The 18,868-nt window shown below is 45.4% G+C and overlaps 20 non-coding genes across 20 annotated transcripts; all 20 read right to left on the minus strand.

Moving 5' to 3' along the window:
• Nucleotides 1-937: 937 nt before the first annotated feature.
• On the minus strand, nucleotides 938-1,078 carry LOC137564661 (U4 spliceosomal RNA). Its single transcript, XR_011030748.1, has one exon. It is a non-coding gene; the product is annotated as a U4 spliceosomal RNA (small nuclear RNA).
• Nucleotides 1,079-2,067: 989 nt separating this feature from the next.
• TRNAK-UUU (transfer RNA lysine (anticodon UUU)) lies at nucleotides 2,068-2,140 on the minus strand. Its single transcript has one exon. It is a non-coding gene; the product is annotated as a tRNA-Lys (tRNA).
• A 303-nt stretch (nucleotides 2,141-2,443) lies between these two features.
• Nucleotides 2,444-2,516, minus strand: TRNAK-UUU (transfer RNA lysine (anticodon UUU)). The gene has a single exon. It is a non-coding gene; the product is annotated as a tRNA-Lys (tRNA).
• A 673-nt stretch (nucleotides 2,517-3,189) lies between these two features.
• LOC137564685 (U4 spliceosomal RNA) lies at nucleotides 3,190-3,330 on the minus strand. Its single transcript, XR_011030770.1, has one exon. It is a non-coding gene; the product is annotated as a U4 spliceosomal RNA (small nuclear RNA).
• Nucleotides 3,331-4,309: 979 nt separating this feature from the next.
• TRNAK-UUU (transfer RNA lysine (anticodon UUU)) lies at nucleotides 4,310-4,382 on the minus strand. Its single transcript has one exon. It is a non-coding gene; the product is annotated as a tRNA-Lys (tRNA).
• A 303-nt stretch (nucleotides 4,383-4,685) lies between these two features.
• Nucleotides 4,686-4,758, minus strand: TRNAK-UUU (transfer RNA lysine (anticodon UUU)). The gene has a single exon. It is a non-coding gene; the product is annotated as a tRNA-Lys (tRNA).
• A 678-nt stretch (nucleotides 4,759-5,436) lies between these two features.
• LOC137564646 (U4 spliceosomal RNA) lies at nucleotides 5,437-5,577 on the minus strand. The gene has a single exon (XR_011030735.1). It is a non-coding gene; the product is annotated as a U4 spliceosomal RNA (small nuclear RNA).
• A 1,004-nt stretch (nucleotides 5,578-6,581) lies between these two features.
• TRNAK-UUU (transfer RNA lysine (anticodon UUU)) lies at nucleotides 6,582-6,654 on the minus strand. Its single transcript has one exon. It is a non-coding gene; the product is annotated as a tRNA-Lys (tRNA).
• A 303-nt stretch (nucleotides 6,655-6,957) lies between these two features.
• On the minus strand, nucleotides 6,958-7,030 carry TRNAK-UUU (transfer RNA lysine (anticodon UUU)). The gene has a single exon. It is a non-coding gene; the product is annotated as a tRNA-Lys (tRNA).
• A 672-nt stretch (nucleotides 7,031-7,702) lies between these two features.
• LOC137564648 (U4 spliceosomal RNA) lies at nucleotides 7,703-7,843 on the minus strand. Its single transcript, XR_011030736.1, has one exon. It is a non-coding gene; the product is annotated as a U4 spliceosomal RNA (small nuclear RNA).
• Nucleotides 7,844-8,847: 1,004 nt separating this feature from the next.
• TRNAK-UUU (transfer RNA lysine (anticodon UUU)) lies at nucleotides 8,848-8,920 on the minus strand. The gene has a single exon. It is a non-coding gene; the product is annotated as a tRNA-Lys (tRNA).
• A 303-nt stretch (nucleotides 8,921-9,223) lies between these two features.
• On the minus strand, nucleotides 9,224-9,296 carry TRNAK-UUU (transfer RNA lysine (anticodon UUU)). Its single transcript has one exon. It is a non-coding gene; the product is annotated as a tRNA-Lys (tRNA).
• A 3,611-nt stretch (nucleotides 9,297-12,907) lies between these two features.
• LOC137564665 (U4 spliceosomal RNA) lies at nucleotides 12,908-13,048 on the minus strand. Its single transcript, XR_011030752.1, has one exon. It is a non-coding gene; the product is annotated as a U4 spliceosomal RNA (small nuclear RNA).
• Nucleotides 13,049-14,052: 1,004 nt separating this feature from the next.
• TRNAK-UUU (transfer RNA lysine (anticodon UUU)) lies at nucleotides 14,053-14,125 on the minus strand. The gene has a single exon. It is a non-coding gene; the product is annotated as a tRNA-Lys (tRNA).
• Nucleotides 14,126-14,428: 303 nt separating this feature from the next.
• On the minus strand, nucleotides 14,429-14,501 carry TRNAK-UUU (transfer RNA lysine (anticodon UUU)). The gene has a single exon. It is a non-coding gene; the product is annotated as a tRNA-Lys (tRNA).
• Nucleotides 14,502-15,173: 672 nt separating this feature from the next.
• On the minus strand, nucleotides 15,174-15,314 carry LOC137564523 (U4 spliceosomal RNA). The gene has a single exon (XR_011030628.1). It is a non-coding gene; the product is annotated as a U4 spliceosomal RNA (small nuclear RNA).
• Nucleotides 15,315-16,318: 1,004 nt separating this feature from the next.
• Nucleotides 16,319-16,391, minus strand: TRNAK-UUU (transfer RNA lysine (anticodon UUU)). Its single transcript has one exon. It is a non-coding gene; the product is annotated as a tRNA-Lys (tRNA).
• A 303-nt stretch (nucleotides 16,392-16,694) lies between these two features.
• On the minus strand, nucleotides 16,695-16,767 carry TRNAK-UUU (transfer RNA lysine (anticodon UUU)). The gene has a single exon. It is a non-coding gene; the product is annotated as a tRNA-Lys (tRNA).
• Nucleotides 16,768-17,439: 672 nt separating this feature from the next.
• LOC137564745 (U4 spliceosomal RNA) lies at nucleotides 17,440-17,580 on the minus strand. The gene has a single exon (XR_011030821.1). It is a non-coding gene; the product is annotated as a U4 spliceosomal RNA (small nuclear RNA).
• Nucleotides 17,581-18,583: 1,003 nt separating this feature from the next.
• On the minus strand, nucleotides 18,584-18,656 carry TRNAK-UUU (transfer RNA lysine (anticodon UUU)). Its single transcript has one exon. It is a non-coding gene; the product is annotated as a tRNA-Lys (tRNA).
• Between the last annotated feature and the right edge of the window lie 212 nt (nucleotides 18,657-18,868).

Genomic DNA, 18,868 nt, shown 5'->3' on the forward strand with positions numbered 1-18,868 from the left:
CAGATAACAATAGTGCTTGCGAATATATTGGCAAAACCAATATATGTCGCAGATCAGGAAAATAACAAATCTGACTGTTGTGGGCTAGTTACGGCAAGCCGCACTTGGCCCACGATGGTACTGACTGTCAGATCACTATCTGGCTGACTATTAGATCAACTGACTGGCTGACTATAACAGAGATCAGGTTACATACAAATATACAATAATCAGGAAAACAACAAAGACTGACTGATGAGAGACAGGAGCCTCGCTCCAGCTAGGACTGTCTCTCTCGGATCTAGCTAAGGTCTGAGGGCTATCACAAAGTAACGCTTACTGCAGACAACTTGCAACTGACAGAATGCCTGCTTTTATACTGTGCTGGGCTCAACCAGCCCGCCCAGCCAATCAGCCAATCACAACACAGTTCAAGGACCTTGCAGCACAGCTCAAGGACCTTACTGAGGTCAGCTGACCAGCTGGTCAGCTGACTCTCCTTCTAAGAGTATAAAAGGCTTTATTGCACACGCGCGCAGCCCCTACGGGGTCCAGACTGGATTGAGGATAGCGTTGGTGTGTGGCAGGCCCTGAGGCCTGTGAGGGAAGAACCGGACCACAGCCTCGACGTAAAGTACGCCGAGAGGCCTGTGACCGAACGGTGGATCGCAACGCCGATGCGGATGTTTCTCCGCGTTCCGCATGCGACCATGTGGTGGATGGTGCCGCTGATGCGGACGCGGCCAAACCTCCGCGTTCCGCTTGCTGAATGCGGTCAGGCCGCCGTCTTATTACAGAACGCTGACAAGTGAGCATTTTGTGGCCAAGACTGATTTGGAGATAAGAGGTGCTACGAAATGTTGTTATTGTGCCAGCCACGGTACTACCACACGAGCACTGCTCAGTCATCATGCACCTTGAAGATAATCCTTTCTCTGTTGGTAAACACCTTAGTCAGTCTCCGAAGAGACTGTCAAAAATTGCCGACGCTGACTATATTTAAAGTCATCATGGCGGGGTATTGGGAAAAGTTTTCAATTAGCAATAATCACGCCTCGGTTGAACCTCATTGGCTATGATACTGCCACTGCGCAAAGTTAGCCAAACTAATGCCAGCAAATATCCCCTCTTTCTTGGATAAAGGAATCACCTTAAGGAGAGACAAACGCAGTTTACAGTGTTCCGCTGAGGATCATGGGATGCCATATGCTAATTAGACAGCCACTAAACAAGCATGGTTAATAAGCGGCTAAAGAGTCTTAGCATTTGAAAAGGCGGCAAAGAGGGAAAAACAAAGCCTGCCAGGGATGCCAGCATAGTGTTTTGTGGAGCAGGCTGCCAAGTGGGCCAGTCCCGCACTTGTAAAATACATGAAAAATACAATTTGAAAAATGGAGTAATGAGTCTACGTCACTGCCATGTGTGCTGATAATTGGGCCTGGAAGTGCTGGTAAGCTGCGCTGGCTAGAGGTGCTTGGGAGTTGGCCAAAGTCTTGGTGGTTGCAGGTTACTGGAGGAGAGAGATGGTACGTGAGCTGTTAATTTTCTGATGCTCATGGTAAGCATGAAGCTCCTTCCATTGCTGCTTTGAGGGTAGATGTGCAGGCTGGAGAAGGGATCCGGCGAATTACTCTAATGCTGGGAATACACGACGACATTTTTCAGTCGATTACTATCCGATCTTATTTCCGATCGACTTTCCGATTCTTATCTTTTCTGATCAATTTCCATTCATTTCTATGAGAAATCGATGAGAAAAAGGATCGATAATAAGATCGGACATGTTGGAAATTATCTATGGAACCATCTATCTGCTGAAAAAACTTATGGTGTATTCCCAGCATAATGTTGACGGTTTGATGCCTCTTTTATGCATGGAATAATCCATGTTTAATATCACAGCAGAAAAAGTTGAAGAGAAATAGATTCAAGACGCAGGGAGGCTGTGAGAGTTCGGGGGATGCACAGAAAGCGGCTGATGTTTCGGTTATGGCTTACTGCAAGCAAAGCACGCAAGAGGCAGCAGTTGCAGAGGGAACTCAGGTAGCGGAAGTGATGGCCAATGAGCATGGGGTAAAGGAAATGCATCACCTGAACAGGGACTTGAACCCTGGACCCTCAGATTAAAAGTCTGATGCTCTACCGACTGAGCTATCCAGGCCCTGGAAGGTGAGCTTCACCAGCAGCTCAAAAGTCAGTTATTCCAAGCAGGATGGACGGAAGGTCTAGTACATGCCCTGAGCTGGCTATAGCCTGCGACCTCTACATTTTCTAGGTCAGATCTCTGAAAGAATAAAACTGTACTTGATTTGGAAGGGTGCATTAGAAAGGTAGCCACCAATCAGCGAAGGCATGGAAAGCGGCCGACATCGGTGTTTTGGCCTGGTGCAAGCGGAGCACGCAAGAGGCTGCAGTTGAGGAAGATAGGGAGAGGACACGAAGCATAACGAAAGGCAGAGAGCATCGCCTGAACAGGGACTTGAACGCTGGACCCTCAGATTAAAAGTCTGATGCTCTACCGACTGAGCTATCCAGGCTCTTAAAAAGGTGCGATCACCAGCAGCTCAAAGTTTAGCTACAGTATTTCCAGGCTGAGCGCAAGTTAAGGTCTAGTGCAAGTCATGAGCAGTCTATAGCACCGAGATAGCCGGGAAACAGCAGAATGCGCTGTTGTTTCCTTCAACCATCAGGTTCTTCACCTTGGCTGATTGTTGACACTTTTAAAACAATGGTACACCAGCCAGAAGAAGCTATAGGCCGGCGAAACCTAAATGTCAGCGGTGCTCTGTTTCTGAGCACCCCAACAACGCTTGCAGAAAGAGCTAGCGAGAGGCCACGGGATCGTATCTAGCGCAAATAAATGGAGCTTGTGACCTCCAAATTTTTCAGGCCAGACCTCTGAGAAACAACACTGTTCTCTCTCTTAGGAATGTGGCATTAGAAAAGTAGCAACCTGCAGATGAAAAGTGGACTTTTGTCATTTTAGTCATCCTGCTGGTGTTTATAAATTTGCCAGAGAGTAAGACACTGGACCTCACCCTCATGAAAGAACGCTGACAAGTGAGCATTTTGTTGCCAAGACTGATTTGGAGATAAGAGGTGCTACGAAATGTTGTTATTGTGCCAGCCACGGTACTACCACACGAGCACTGCTCAGTCATCATGCACCTTGAAGATAATCCTTTCTCTGTTGGTAAACACCTTAGTCAGTCTCCAAAGAGACTGTCAAAAATTGCCGATGCTGACTATATTTCAAGTCATCATGGCGGGGTATTGGGAAAAGTTTTCAATTAGCAATAATCACGCCTCAGTTGAACCTCATTGGCTATGATACTGCCACTGCGCAAAGTTAGCCAAGCTAATGCCAGCAAATATCCCCTCTTTCTTGGATAAAGGAATCACCTTAAGGAGAGACAAACGCAGTTTACAGTGTTCCGCTGAGGATCATGGGATGCCATATGCTAATTAGACAGCCACTAAACAAGCATTGTTAATAAGCGGCTAAAGAGTCTTAGCATTTGAAAAGGCGACAAAGAGGGCAAAACAAAGCCTGCCAGGGATGCCAGCATAGTGTTTTGTGGAGCAGGCTGCCAAGTGGGCCAGTCCCGCACTTGTAAAATACATGAAAAATACAATTTGAAAAATGGAGTAATGAGTCTACGTCACTGCCATGTGTGCTGATAATTGGGCCTGTGATTATTGTGCGTGGAAGTACTGGTAAGCTGCGCTGGCTAGAGGTGCTTGGGAGTTGGCCAAAGTCTTGGTGGTTGCAGGTTACTGGAGGAGAGAGATGGTACGTGAGCTGTTAATTTTCTGATGCTCATGGTAAGCATGAAGCTCCTTCCATTGCTGCTTTGAGGGTAGATGTGCAGGCTGGAGAAGGGATCCGGCGAATTACTCTAATGCTGGGAATACACGACGACATTTTTCAGTCGATTACTATCCGATCTTATCTTTTGTGATCAATTTCCATTCATTTCTATGAGAAATCGATGAGAAAAAGGATCGATAATAAGATCGGACATGTTGGAAATTATCTATGGAACCATCTATCTGCTGAAAAAACTTATGGTGTATTCCCAGCATAATGTTGACGGTTTGATGCCTCTTTTATGCATGGAATAATCCATGTTTAATATCACAGCAGAAAAAGTTGAAGAGAAATAGATTCAAGACGCAGGGAGGCTGTGAGAGTTCGGGGGATGCACAGAAAGCGGCTGATGTTTCGGTTATGACTTACTGCAAGCAAAGCACGCAAGAGGCAGCAGTTGCAGAGGGAACTCAGGTAGCGGAAGTGATGGCCAATGAGCATGGGGTAAAGGAAAGGCATCGCCTGAACAGGGACTTGAACCCTGGACCCTCAGATTAAAAGTCTGATGCTCTACCGACTGAGCTATCTAGGCCCTGGAAGGTGAGCTTCACCAGCAGCTCAAAAGTCAGTTATTCCAAGCAGGATGGACGGAAGGTCTAGTACATGCCCTGAGCTGGCTATAGCCTGCGACCTCTACATTTTCTAGGTCAGATCTCTGAAAGAATAAAACTGTACTTGATTTGGAAGGTGGCATTAGAAAGGTAGCCACCAATCAGCGAAGGCATGGAAAGCGGACGACATCGGTGTTTTGGCCTGGTGCAAGCGGAGCACGCAAGAGGCTGCAGTTGAGGAAGATAGGGAGAGGACACGAAGCATAACAAAAGGCAGAGAGCATCGCCTGAACAGGGACTTGAACCCTGGACCCTCAGATTAAAAGTCTGATGCTCTACCGACTGAGCTATCCAGGCTCTGAAAAGGTGCAATCACCAGCAGCTCAAAGTTTAGCTACAGTATTTCCAGGCTGGGCGCAAGTTAAGGTCTAGTGCAAGTCATGAGCAGTCTATAGCACCGAGATAGCCGGGAAACAGCAGAATGCGCTGTTGTTTCCTTCAACCATCAGGTTCTTCACCTTGGCTGATTGTTGACACTTTTAAAACAATGGTACACCAGCCAGAAGAAGCTATAGGCCGGCGAAACCTAAATGTCAGCGGTGCTCTGTTTCTGAGCACCCCAACAACGCTTGCAGAAAGAGCTAGCGAGAGGCCACGGGATCGTATCTAGCGCAAATAAATGGAGCTTGTGATTGTGACCTCGAAATTTTTCAGGCCAGACCTCTGAGAAACAACACTGTTCTCTCTCTTAGGAATGTGGCATTAGAAAAGTAGCAACCTGCAGATGAAAAGTGGACTTTTGTCATTTTAGTCATCCTGCTGGTGTTTATAAATTTGCCAGAGAGTAAGACACTGGACCTCACCCTCATGAAAGAACGCTGACAAGTGAGCATTTTGTGGCCAAGACTGATTTGGAGATAAGAGGTGCTACGAAATGTTGTTATTGTGCCAGCCACGGTACTACCACACGAGCACTGCTCAGTCATCATGCACCTTGAAGATAATCCTTTCTCTGTTGGTAAACACCTTAATCAGTCTCCGAAGAGACTGTCAAAAATTGCCGATGCTGACTATATTTCAAGTCATCATGGCGGGGTATTGGGAAAAGTTTTCAATTAGCAATAATCACGCCTCGGTTGAACCTCATTGGCTATGATACTGCCACTGCGCAAAGTTAGCCAAGCTAATGCCAGCAAATATCCCCTCTTTCTTGGATAAAGGAATCACCTTAAGGAGAGACAAACGCAGTTTACAGTGTTCCGCTGAGGATCATGGGATGCCATATGCTAATTAGACAGCCACTAAGCAAGCATTGTTAATAAGCGGCTAAAGAGTCTTAGCATTTGAAAAGGCGGCAAAGAGGGCAAAACAAAGCCTGCCAGGGATGCCAGCATAGTGTTTTGTGGAGCAGGCTGCCAAGTGGGCCAGTCCCGCACTTGTAAAATACATGAAAAATACAATTTGAAAAATGGAGTAATGAGTCTACGTCACTGCCATGTGTGCTGATAATTGGGCCTGTGATTATTGTGCCTGGAAGTACTGGTAAGCTGCGCTGGCTAGAGGTGCTTGGGAGTTGGCCAAAGTCTTGGTGGTTGCAGGTTACTGGAGGAGAGAGATGGTACGTGAGCTGTTAATTTTCTGATGCTCATGGTAAGCATGAAGCTCCTTCCATTGCTGCTTTGAGGGTAGATGTGCAGGCTGGAGAAGGGATCCGGCGAATTACTCTAATGCTGGGAATACACGACGACATTTTTCAGTCGATTACTATCCGATCTTATTTCCGATCGACTTTCCGATTCTTATCTTTTCTGATCAATTTCCATTCATTTCTATGAGAAATCGATGAGAAAAAGGATCGATAATAAGATCGGACATGTTGGAAATTATCTATGGAACCATCTATCTGCTGAAAAAACTTATGGTGTATTCCCAGCATAATGTTGACGGTTTGATGCCTCTTTTATGCATGGAATAATCCATGTTTAATATCACAGCAGAAAAAGTTGAAGAGAAATAGATTCAAGACGCAGGGAGGCTGTGAGAGTTTGGGGGATGCACAGAAAGCGGCTGATGTTTCGGTTATGGCTTACTGCAAGCAAAGCACGCAAGAGGCAGCAGTTGCAGAGGGAACTCAGGTAGCGGAAGTGATGGCCAATGAGCATGGGGTAAAGGAAAGGCATTGCCTGAACAGGGACTTGAACCCTGGACCCTCAGATTAAAAGTCTGATGCTCTACCGACTGAGCTATCCAGGCCCTGGAAGGTGAGCTTCACCAGCAGCTCAAAAGTCAGTTATTCCAAGCAGGATGGACGGAAGGTCTAGTACATGCCCTGAGCTGGCTATAGCCTGCGACCTCTACATTTTCTAGGTCAGATCTCTGAAAGAATAAAACTGTACTTGATTTGGAAGGTGGCATTAGAAAGGTAGCCACCAATCAGCGAAGGCATGGAAAGCGGCCGACATCGGTGTTTTGGCCTGGTGCAAGCGGAGCACGCAAGAGGCTGCAGTTGAGGAAGATAGGGAGAGGACACGAAGCATAACGAAAGGCAGAGAGCATCGCCTGAACAGGGACTTGAACCCTGGACCCTCAGATTAAAAGTCTGATGCTCTACCAACTGAGCTATCCAGGCTCTGAAAAGGTGCAATCACCAGCAGCTCAAAGTTTAGCTACAGTATTTCCAGGTTGGGCGCAAGTTAAGGTCTAGTGCAAGTCATGAGCAGTCTATAGCACCGAGATAGCCGGGAAACAGCAGAATGCGCTGTTGTTTCCTTCAACCATCAGGTTCTTCACCTTGGCTGATTGTTGACACTTTTAAAACAATGGTACACCAGCCAGAAGAAGCTATAGGCCGGCGAAACCTAAATGTCAGCGGTGCTCTGTTTCTGAGCACCCCAACAACGCTTGCAGAAAGAGCTAGCGAGAGGCCACGGGATCGTATCTAGCGCAAATAAATGGAGCTTGTGACCTCCAAATTTTTCAGGCCAGACCTCTGAGAAACAACACTGTTCTCTCTCTTAGGAATGTGGCATTAGAAAAGTAGCAACCTGCAGATGAAAAGTGGACTTTTGTCATTTTAGTCATCCTGCTGGTGTTTATAAATTTGCCAGAGAGTAAGACACTGGACCTCACCCTCATGAAAGAACGCTGACAAGTGAGCATTTTGTGGCCAAGACTGATTTGGAGATAAGAGGTGCTACGAAATGTTGTTATTGTGCCAGCCACGGTACTACCACACGAGCACTGCTCAGTCATCATGCACCTTGAAGATAATCCTTTCTCTGTTGGTAAACACCTTAGTCAGTCTCCGAAGAGACTGTCAAAAATTGCCGATGCTGACTATATTTCAAGTCATCATGGCGGGGTATTGGGAAAAGTTTTCAATTAGCAATAATCACGCCTCGGTTGAACCTCATTGGCTATGATACTGCCACTGCGCAAAGTTAGCCAAACTAATGCCAGCAAATATCCCCTCTTTCTTGGATAAAGGAATCACCTTAAGGAGAGACAAATGCAGTTTACAGTGTTCCGCTGAGGATCATGGGATGCCATATGCTAATTAGACAGCCACTAAACAAGCATTGTTAATAAGCGGCTAAAGAGTCTTAGCATTTGAAAAGGCGGCAAAGAGGGCAAAACAAAGCCTGCCAGGGATGCCAGCATAGTGTTTTGTGGAGCAGGCTGCCAAGTGGGCCAGTCCCGCACTTGTAAAATACATGAAAAATACAATTTGAAAAATGGAGTAATGAGTCTACGTCACTGCCATGTGTGCTGATAATTGGGCCTGTGATTATTGTGCCTGGAAGTACTGGTAAGCTGCGCTGGCTAGAGGTGCTTGGGAGTTGGCCAAAGTCTTGGTGGTTGCAGGTTACTGGAGGAGAGAGATGGTACGTGAGCTGTTAATTTTCTGATGCTCATGGTAAGCATGAAGCTCCTTCCATTGCTGCTTTGAGGGTAGATGTGCAGGCTGGAGAAGGGATCCGGCGAATTACTCTAATGCTGGGAATACACGATGACATTTTTCAGTCGATTACTATCCGATCTTATTTCCGATCGACTTTCCGATTCTTATCTTTTCTGATCAATTTCCATTCATTTCTATGAGAAATCGATGAGAAAAAGGATCGATAATAAGATCGGACATGTTGGAAATTATCTATGGAACCATCTATCTGCTGAAAAAACTTATGGTGTATTCCCAGCATAATGTTGACGGTTTGATGCCTCTTTTATGCATGGAATAATCCATGTTTAATATCACAGCAGAAAAAGTTGAAGAGAAATAGATTCAAGACGCAGGGAGGCTGTGAGAGTTCGGGGGATGCACAGAAAGCGACTGATGTTTCGGTTATGGCTTACTGCAAGCAAAGCACGCAAGAGGCAGCAGTTGCAGAGGGAACTCAGGTAGCGGAAGTGATGGCCAATGAGCATGGGGTAAAGGAAAGGCATCGCCTGAACAGGGACTTGAACCCTGGACCCTCAGATTAAAAGTCTGATGCTCTACCTACTGAGCTATCCAGGCCCTGGAAGGTGAGCTTCACCAGCAGCTCAAAAGTCAGTTATTCCAAGCAGGATGGACGGAAGGTCTAGTACATGCCCTGAGCTGGCTATAGCCTGCGACCTCTACATTTTCTAGGTCAGATCTCTGAAAGAATAAAACTGTACTTGATTTGGAAGGTGGCATTAGAAAGGTAGCCACCAATCAGCGAAGGCATGGAAAGCGGCCGACATCGGTGTTTTGGCCTGGTGCAAGCGGAGCACGCAAGAGGCTGCAGTTGAGGAAGATAGGGAGAGGACACGAAGCATAACGAAAGGCAGAGAGCATCGCCTGAACAGGGACTTGAACCCTGGACCCTCAGATTAAAAGTCTGATGCTCTACCGACTGAGCTATCCAGGCTCTGAAAAGGAGCGATCACCAGCAGCTCAAAGTTTAGCTACAGTATTTCCAGGCTGGGCGCAAGTTAAGGTCTAGTGCAAGTCATGAGCAGTCTATAGCACCTAGATAGCTGGGAAACAGCAGAATGCGCTGTTGTTTCCTTCAACCATCAGGTTCTTCACCTTATAACAATAGTTCCCTCACAAAAGGATAAAACTTAACATTTATTATTACATTAAAAAACTAGGATTACTGTCATATTAGTATCTACATAGAAGGTTGACACAGTAGGTAATAATATAAAGAGTCAAATACTCCTCCCACTGTCAACCAGATAATAACTGTTTACAAAAAACCCCCACCATACATGAAAAACCCAACATGTTTCACTTCCTAATTGGAAGCTTTCTCAAGGGAAAAGTGCAGTGCATTAAGTGCATATAGTGTTAGGATGCATTACAACGTTATTAAAAGCATTATCAATAGTAGCATAGTGTATAGGCTTATGACAGCAGCCAAGCCATTATGGCGTCTTCGCCCTCCTTTTATACTGATCAGAGGTCACATGGGGTATGGGTGGGGCTGCATTAGCTTACTCCCCCACAAACTCCATAATTAATTGGTTTAGAACTCTGTCAGTCATATTTCATCCAATCAATGGAGGGCTCCATCTTTATACATGGGGCTCAAAAGGGGCCCTTAGAGAGAGAGATGAGCATAGAAAAAGGGATATTGGTGCACCTTAGTTCGTTGTCTACCTAATATAGAAAACTGATAACATCATTTGTCCTTGCGCTAGGCTTAAAACCCTATTTTACTCCACGCCGACATTCCAGGGCGCTCATTGGTCGCCAGAGGTCACATGGCGCTTCACAGCCTCAGCCAATGACAGCGCGTCGCCCCCATCAAACGCAGAGGGCGACGATGATTCGTCCAGGCACCAGTAGCCAATCCGCAGGACACATATGCGGAGGTAAATCCGCACAGTCCTCCGCTATAGGCTCACAGCGCAGCGTGGGAGGGAGGGGAGGGGCCAAGTGTGCGTCATTAAAGACGGCTAATGTTACCAATGTGCCGGCCATAATAAGCCGGCTACAGATGACGCCCGTCTCGCTGCTATAGGTCAGACGCAGCAGGGGGCGTGTCAATCCAATGTAAACAAACCCTCCTCCATCCTAATATAATCACTATCCTCAATATGTTTATTTGTTCGCATGACTACCAGCCAAATCCCCCATCAGGACAATTCCATGGAGGCTAAAGGCTCATAGAATAACGTAGTGTTAACATAAGGTCACAACCCCTATTGTCTATTACACATACAAAGATATATATCAGATATTAGTATTTATGTTGACCAACAAACATATATCTTAAAGGGGCACCATTCTCCTCATTATTAGAACAACAGAGAAACAGACAGCAAACAAACAAAGATGGATAAATATATTTGCTGCAAACGACAGGATAGTTTATTTTATTGTCAACCTCCTTGATCAAAGTAATCCACATGTACATAGTAAATGAAGAGGGAATAAACAAAGATCATTAGCGACGAGGAATCTCCAGGACTAGTAGTTTCAGGCACCTTGAAATCCAACAGTTCATAGAAGGTGAGTATTCTTATTCTTTATCTGTGAAGGTTCACAGGGGCAGATGGTCATTGGACAACTCAGAATGTAAACCAATATGGAAGGTGAGTATTCTTATAGATATTCTTATAAAAATGGGGTATATGTAAACCCCTCGTTGAGGCCACCCGGGGACAAAGTACCCATCCTATATATCCATTGGGCCTCAATTTGCCTCAATTTCTGGTCTAAGTTACCACCCCTCGGGCCCATCCTCCATTGTTGAATCACCCAATATCTCAGTCCCCCAGGATCTCCCTCGTGACATTCCAAAAAATGTCGTGCAACTGATGTGTTGCGTTTGTGTTTAATATCACCTATGTGTTCTAAGATCCTTGTTTTCACTGCTCTCGTCGTTTCACCAATATATATGTATGAACAGGGGCACTTCAAGGCATACACAACTCCTTCCGTATCACAGTTGTAGAAGTCCCAAATATCGAAGAGTCTACCATTTTTTGGGGCCCTAAACTGTTTGCATTTTTCCACGAAGCCACATGCCTTACATTTTCCACACCTGTGCATACCATTTAAATCTGTACTCAGCCAGGTTCTCTTCTTTTTTTGTGCTTTTTTAGTTTGCGATAGGAAGGAGTGTGTTAATGAGTCACCAAGGTTTCTGCCTCTCCTGTAAGTAAATTGTGGGAACGTTGGTAAAATTTCTTTTAATTGTGGATCTAGCATCAGTAACGACCAATGTTTTTCCATGATCCTCTTGACATTTTGGGATCTATTAGTAAACGTGCTAATAATTCTTGTTTTCCCCCCATTTGTCTTTTCTCTCTTTCTTGGAATGAGGAGTTCCTGTCTTTCAGTCTCTCTTGCTTTCTCCTCTGCTTTTAATAAAACATGCTCTGGATATCCTCTTGCCTGGAATCTTCTATTCAAATTACGACATTCATTATTAAAATCCCTTTGGTTCGAACAATTTCTTTTTGCTCGTAAAAATTGTCCCTTTGGAATGCCCCTCTTTAAAGGTTCAGGGTGGTAGCTGTCCCAATCTAGAAGGGAATTTGTGGATGTGGCTTTTCGATAGATTTTTGTATCAAGACCACCATCCTGGTTTTTACGGATCTGTACATCCAGAAAGTTAATTTCATTTCGATCAATTTCGTGAGTAAAGAACATACCAATTTGATTTCTATTAAGCAGGGACACGAAATCTATGAACATATCCCTGGGGCCGTCCCACAAAATGAATATATCATCAATGAAACGGCCCCAGAAAACCACATGAGACGCATAAACTGCCAGCTCCTCCCCAAACACAACCGTATCCTCCCACCACCCGAGAAATAAATTTGCATAGGAGGGGGCACATGCTGTGCCCATGGCGCAGCCCCTCTCCTGCAAGTAAAATTGGTTCTGGAACAGAAAAAAATTAAGTTTTTTAATGTAATAATAAAATGTTAAGTTTTATCCTTTTGTGAGGGAACTATTGTTATATGCTGATAATTCAGGTTCTGTGTTGTTTACAAAAGGTTCTTCACCTTGGCTGATTGTTGACACTTTTAAAACAATGGTACACCAGCCAGAAGAAGCTATAGGCCGGCGAAACCTAAATGTCAGCGGTGCTCTGTTTCTGAGCACCCCAACAACGCTTGCAGAAAGAGCTAGCGAGAGGCCACGGGATCGTATCTAGCGCAAATAAATGGAGCTTGTGACCTCCAAATTTTTCAGGCCAGACCTCTGAGAAACAACACTGTTCTCTCTCTTAGGAATGTGGCATTAGAAAAGTAGCAACCTGCAGATGAAAAGTGGACTTTTGTCATTTTAGTCATCCTGCTGGTGTTTATAAATTTGCCAGAGAGTAAGACACTGGACCTCACCCTCATGAAAGAACGCTGACAAGTGAGCATTTTGTGGCCAAGACTGATTTGGAGATAAGAGGTGCTACGAAATGTTGTTATTGTGCCAGCTACGGTACTACTACACGAGCACTGCTCAATCATCATGCACCTTGAAGATAATCCTTTCTCTGTTGGTAAACACCTTAGTCAGTCTCCAAAGAGACTGTCAAAAATTGCCAATGCTGACTATATTTCAAGTCATCATGGCAGGGTATTGGGAAAAGTTTTCAATTAGCAATAATCACGCCTCGGTTGAACCTCATTGGCTATGATACTGCCACTGCGCAAAGTTAGCCAAGCTAATGCCAGCAAATATCCCCTCTTTCTTGGATAAAGGAATCACCTTAAGGAGAGACAAACGCAGTTTACAGTGTTCCGCTGAGGATCATGGGATGCCATATGCTAATTAGACAGCCACTAAACAAGCATTGTTAATAAGCGGCTAAAGAGTCTTAGCATTTGAAAAGGCGGCAAAGAGGGCAAAACAAAGCCTGCCAGGGATGCCAGCATAGTGTTTTGTGGAGCAGGCTGCCAAGTGGGCCAGTCCCGCACTTGTAAAATACATGAAAAATACAATTTGAAAAATGGAGTAATGAGTCTACGTCACTGCCATGTGTGCTGATAATTGGGCCTGTGATTATTGTGCCTGGAAGTACTGGTAAGCTGCGCTGGCTAGAGGTGCTTGGGAGTTGGCCAAAGTCTTGGTGGTTGCAGGTTACTGGAGGAGAGAGATGGTACGTGAGCTGTTAATTTTCTGATGCTCATGGTAAGCATGAAGCTCCTTCCATTGCTGCTTTGAGGGTAGATGTGCAGGCTGGAGAAGGGATCCGGCGAATTACTCTAATGCTGGGAATACACGACGACATTTTTCAGTCGATTACTATCCGATCTTATTTCCGATCGACTTTCCGATTCTTATCTTTTCTGATCAATTTCCATTCATTTCTATGAGAAATCGATGAGAAAAAGGATCGATAATAAGATCGGACATGTTGGAAATTATCTATGGAACCATCTATCTGCTGAAAAAACTTATGGTGTATTCCCAGCATAATGTTGACGGTTTGATGCCTCTTTTATGCATGGAATAATCCATGTTTAATATCACAGCAGAAAAAGTTGAAGAGAAATAGATTCAAGACGCAGGGAGGCTGTGAGAGTTCGGGGGATGCACAGAAAGCGACTGATGTTTCGGTTATGGCTTACTGCAAGCAAAGCACGCAAGAGGCAGCAGTTGCAGAGGGAACTCAGGTAGCGGAAGTGATGGCCAATGAGCATGGGGTAAAGGAAAGGCATCGCCTGAACAGGGACTTGAACCCTGGACCCTCAGATTAAAAGTCTGATGCTCTACCGACTGAGCTATCCAGGCCCTGGAAGGTGAGCTTCACCAGCAGCTCAAAAGTCAGTTATTCCAAGCAGGATGGACGGAAGGTCTAGTACATGCCCTGAGCTGGCTATAGCCTGCGACCTCTACATTTTCTGGGTCAGATCTCTGAAAGAATAAAACTGTACTTGATTTGGAAGGTGGCATTAGAAAGGTAGCCACCAATCAGCGAAGGCATGGAAAGCGGACGACATCGGTGTTTTGGCCTGGTGCAAGCGGAGCACGCAAGAGGCTGCAGTTGAGGAAGATAGGGAGAGGACACGAAGCATAACGAAAGGCAGAGAGCGTCGCCTGAACAGGGACTTGAACCCTGGACCCTCAGATTAAAAGTCTGATGCTCTACCGACTGAGCTATCCAGGCTCTGAAAAGGTGCAATCTCCAGCAGCTCAAAGTTTAGCTACAGTATTTCCTGGCTGGGCGCAAGTTAAGGTCTAGTGCAAGTCATGAGCAGTCTATAGCACCTAGATAGCCGGGAAACAGCAGAATGCGCTGTTGTTTCCTTCAACCATCAGGTTCTTCACCTTGGCTGATTGTTGACACTTTTAAAACAATGGTACACCAGCCAGAAGAAGCTATAGGCCGGCGATACCTAAATGTCAGCGGTGCTCTGTTTCTGAGCACCCCAACAACGCTTGCAGAAAGAGCTAGCGAGAGGCCACGGGATCGTATCTAGTGCAAATAAATGGAGCTTGTGACCTCCAAATTTTTCAGGCCAGACCTCTGAGAAACAACACTGTTCTCTCTCTTAGGAATGTGGCATTAGAAAAGTAGCAACCTGCAGATGAAAAGTGGACTTTTGTCATTTTAGTCATCCTGCTGGTGTTTATAAATTTGCCAGAGAGTAAGACACTGGACCTCACCCTCATGAAAGAACGCTGACAAGTGAGCATTTTGTGGCCAAGACTGATTTGGAGATAAGAGGTGCTACGAAATGTTGTTATTGTGCCAGCCACGGTACTACCACACGAGCACTGCTCAGTCATCATGCACCTTGAAGATAATCCTTTCTCTGTTGGTAAACACCTTAGTCAGTCTCCAAAGAGACTGTCAAAAATTGCCGATGCTGACTATATTTCAAGTCATCATGGCGGGGTATTGGGAAAAGTTTTCAATTAGCAATAATCACGCCTCGGTTGAACCTCATTGGCTATGATACTGCCACTGCGCAAAGTTAGCCAAGCTAATGCCAGCAAATATCCCCTCTTTCTTGGATAAAGGAATCACCTTAAGGAGAGACAAACGCAGTTTACAGTGTTCCGCTGAGGATCATGGGATGCCATATGCTAATTAGACAGCCACTAAACAAGCATTGTTAATAAGCGGCTAAAGAGTCTTAGCATTTGAAAAGGCGGCAAAGAGGGCAAAACAAAGCCTGCCAGGGATGCCAGCATAGTGTTTTGTGGAGCAGGCTGCCAAGTGGGCCAGTCCCGCACTTGTAAAATACATGAAAAATACAATTTGAAAAATGGAGTAATGAGTCTACGTCACTGCCATGTGTGCTGATAATTGGGCCTGTGATTATTGTGCCTGGAAGTACTGGTAAGCTGCGCTGGCTAGAGGTGCTTGGGAGTTGGCCAAAGTCTTGGTGGTTGCAGGTTACTGGAGGAGAGAGATGGTACGTGAGCTGTTAATTTTCTGATGCTCATGGTAAGCATGAAGCTCCTTCCATTGCTGCTTTGAGGGTAGATGTGCAGGCTGGAGAAGGGATCCGGCGAATTACTCTAATGCTGGGAATACACGACGACATTTTTCAGTCGATTACTATCCGATCTTATTTCCGATCGACTTTCCGATTCTTATCTTTTCTGATCAATTTCCATTCATTTCTATGAGAAATCGATGAGAAAAAGGATCGATAATAAGATCGGACATGTTGGAAATTATCTATGGAACCATCTATCTGCTGAAAAAACGTATGGTGTATTCCCAGCATAATGTTGACGGTTTGATGCCTCTTTTATGCATGGAATAATCCATGTTTAATATCACAGCAGAAAAAGTTGAAGAGAAATAGATTCAAGACGCAGGGAGGCTGTGAGAGTTCGGGGGATGCACAGAAAGCGGCTGATGTTTCGGTTATGGCTTACTGCAAGCAAAGCACGCAAGAGGCAGCAGTTGCAGAGGGAACTCAGGTAGCGGAAGTGATGGCCAATGAGCATGGGGTAAAGGAAAGGCATCACCTGAACAGGGACTTGAACCCTGGACCCTCAGATTAAAAGTCTGATGCTCTACCGACTGAGCTATCCAGGCCCTGGAAGGTGAGCTTCACCAGCAGCTCAAAAGTCAGTTATTCCAAGCAGGATGGACGGAAGGTCTAGTACATGCCCTGAGCTGGCTATAGCCTGCGACCTCAACATTTTCTAGGTCAGATCTCTGAAAGAATAAAACTGTACTTGATTTGGAAGGTGGCATTAGAAAGGTAGCCACCAATCAGCGAAGGCATGGAAAGCGGCCGACATCGGTGTTTTGGCCTGGTGCAAGCGGAGCACGCAAGAGGCTGCAGTTGAGGAAGATAGGGAGAGGACACGAAGCATAACAAAAGGCAGAGAACATCGCCTGAACAGGGACTTGAACCCTGGACCCTCAGATTAAAAGTCTGATGCTCTACCGACTGAGCTATCCAGGCTCTGAAAAGGTGCGATCACCAGCAGCTCAAAGTTTAGCTACAGTATTTCCAGGTTGGGCGCAAGTTAAGGTCTAGTGCAAGTCATGAGCAGTCTATAGCACCTAGATAGCCGGGAAACAGCAGAATGCGCTGTTGTTTCCTTCAACCATCAGGTTCTTCACCTTGGCTGATTGTTGACACTTTTAAAACAATGGTACACCAGCCAGAAGAAGCTATAGGCCGGCGAAACCTAAATGTCAGCGGTGCTCTGTTTCTGAGCACCCCAACAACGCTTGCAGAAAGAGCTAGCGAGAGGCCACGGGATCGTATCTAGCGCAAATAAATGGAGCTTGTGACCTCCAAATTTTTCAGGCCAGACCTCTGAGAAACAACACTGTTCTCTCTCTTAGGAATGTGGCATTAGAAAAGTAGCAACCTGCAGATGAAAAGTGGACTTTTGTCATTTTAGTCATCCTGCTGGTGTTTATAAATTTGCCAGAGAGTAAGACACTGGACCTCACCCTCATGAAAGAACGCTGACAAGTGAGCATTTTGTGGCCAAGACTGATTTGGAGATAAGAGGTGCTACGAAATGTTGTTATTGTGCCAGCCACGGTACTACCACACGAGCACTGCTCAGTCATCATGCACCTTGAAGATAATCCTTTCTCTGTTGGTAAACACCTTAGTCAGTCTCCGAAGAGACTGTCAAAAATTGCCGATGCTGACTATATTTCAAGTCATCATGGCGGGGTATTGGGAAAAGTTTTCAATTAGCAATAATCGCGCCTCGGTTGAACCTCATTGGCTATGATACTACCACTGCGCAAAGTTAGCCAAGCTAATGCCAGCAAATATCCCCTCTTTCTTGGATAAAGGAATCACCTTAAGGAGAGACAAACGCAGTTTACAGTGTTCCGCTGAGGATCATGGGATGCCATATGCTAATTAGACAGCCACTAAACAAGCATTGTTAATAAGCGGCTAAAGAGTCTTAGCATTTGAAAAGGCGGCAAAGAGGGCAAAACAAAGCCTGCCAGGGATGCCAGCATAGTGTTTTGTGGAGCAGGCTGCCAAGTGGGCCAGTCCCGCACTTGTAAAATACATGAAAAATACAATTTGAAAAATGGAGTAATGAGTCTACGTCACTGCCATGTGTGCTGATAATTGGGCCGGTGATTATTGTGCCTGGAAGTACTGGTAAGCTGCGCTGGCTAGAGGTGCTTGGGAGTTGGCCAAAGTCTTGGTGGTTGCAGGTTACTGGAGGAGAGAGATGGTACGTGAGCTGTTAATTTTCTGATGCTCATGGTAAGCATGAAGCTCCTTCCATTGCTGCTTTGAGGGTAGATGTGCAGGCTGGAGAAGGGATCCGGCGAATTACTCTAATGCTGGGAATACACGACGACATTTTTCAGTCGATTACTATCCGATCTTATTTCCGATCGACTTTCCGATTCTTATCTTTTCTGATCAATTTCCATTCATTTCTATGAGAAATCGATGAGAAAAAGGATCGATAATAAGATCGGACATGTTGGAAATTATCTATGGAACCATCTATCTGCTGAAAAAACTTATGGTGTATTCCCAGCATAATGTTGACGGTTTGATGCCTCTTTTATGCATGGAATAATCCATGTTTAATATCACAGCAGAAAAAGTTGAAGAGAAATAGATTCAAGACGCAGGGAGGCTGTGAGAGTTCGGGGATGCACAGAAAGCGGCTGATGTTTCGGTTATGGCTTACTGCAAGCAAAGCACGCAAGAGGCAGCAGTTGCAGAGGGAACTCAGGTAGCGGAAGTGATGGCCAATGAGCATGGGGTAAAGGAAAGGCATCGCCTGAACAGGGACTTGAACCCTGGACCCTCAGATTAAAAGTCTGATGCTCTACCGACTGAGCTATCCAGGCCCTGGAAGGTGAGCTTCACCAGCAGCTCAAAAGTCAGTTATTCCAAGCAGGATGGATGGAAGGTCTAGTACATGCCCTGAGCTGGCTATAGCCTGCGACCTCTACATTTTCTAGGTCAGATCTCTGAAAGAATAAAACTGTACTTGATTTGGAAGGTGGCATTAGAAAGGTAGCCACCAATCAGCGAAGGCATGGAAAGCGGCCGACATCGG

This window comes from Hyperolius riggenbachi, chromosome 3 (assembly GCF_040937935.1).
Source record: "Hyperolius riggenbachi isolate aHypRig1 chromosome 3, aHypRig1.pri, whole genome shotgun sequence".
Classification (NCBI taxonomy): Eukaryota; Metazoa; Chordata; class Amphibia; order Anura; family Hyperoliidae; genus Hyperolius; species Hyperolius riggenbachi.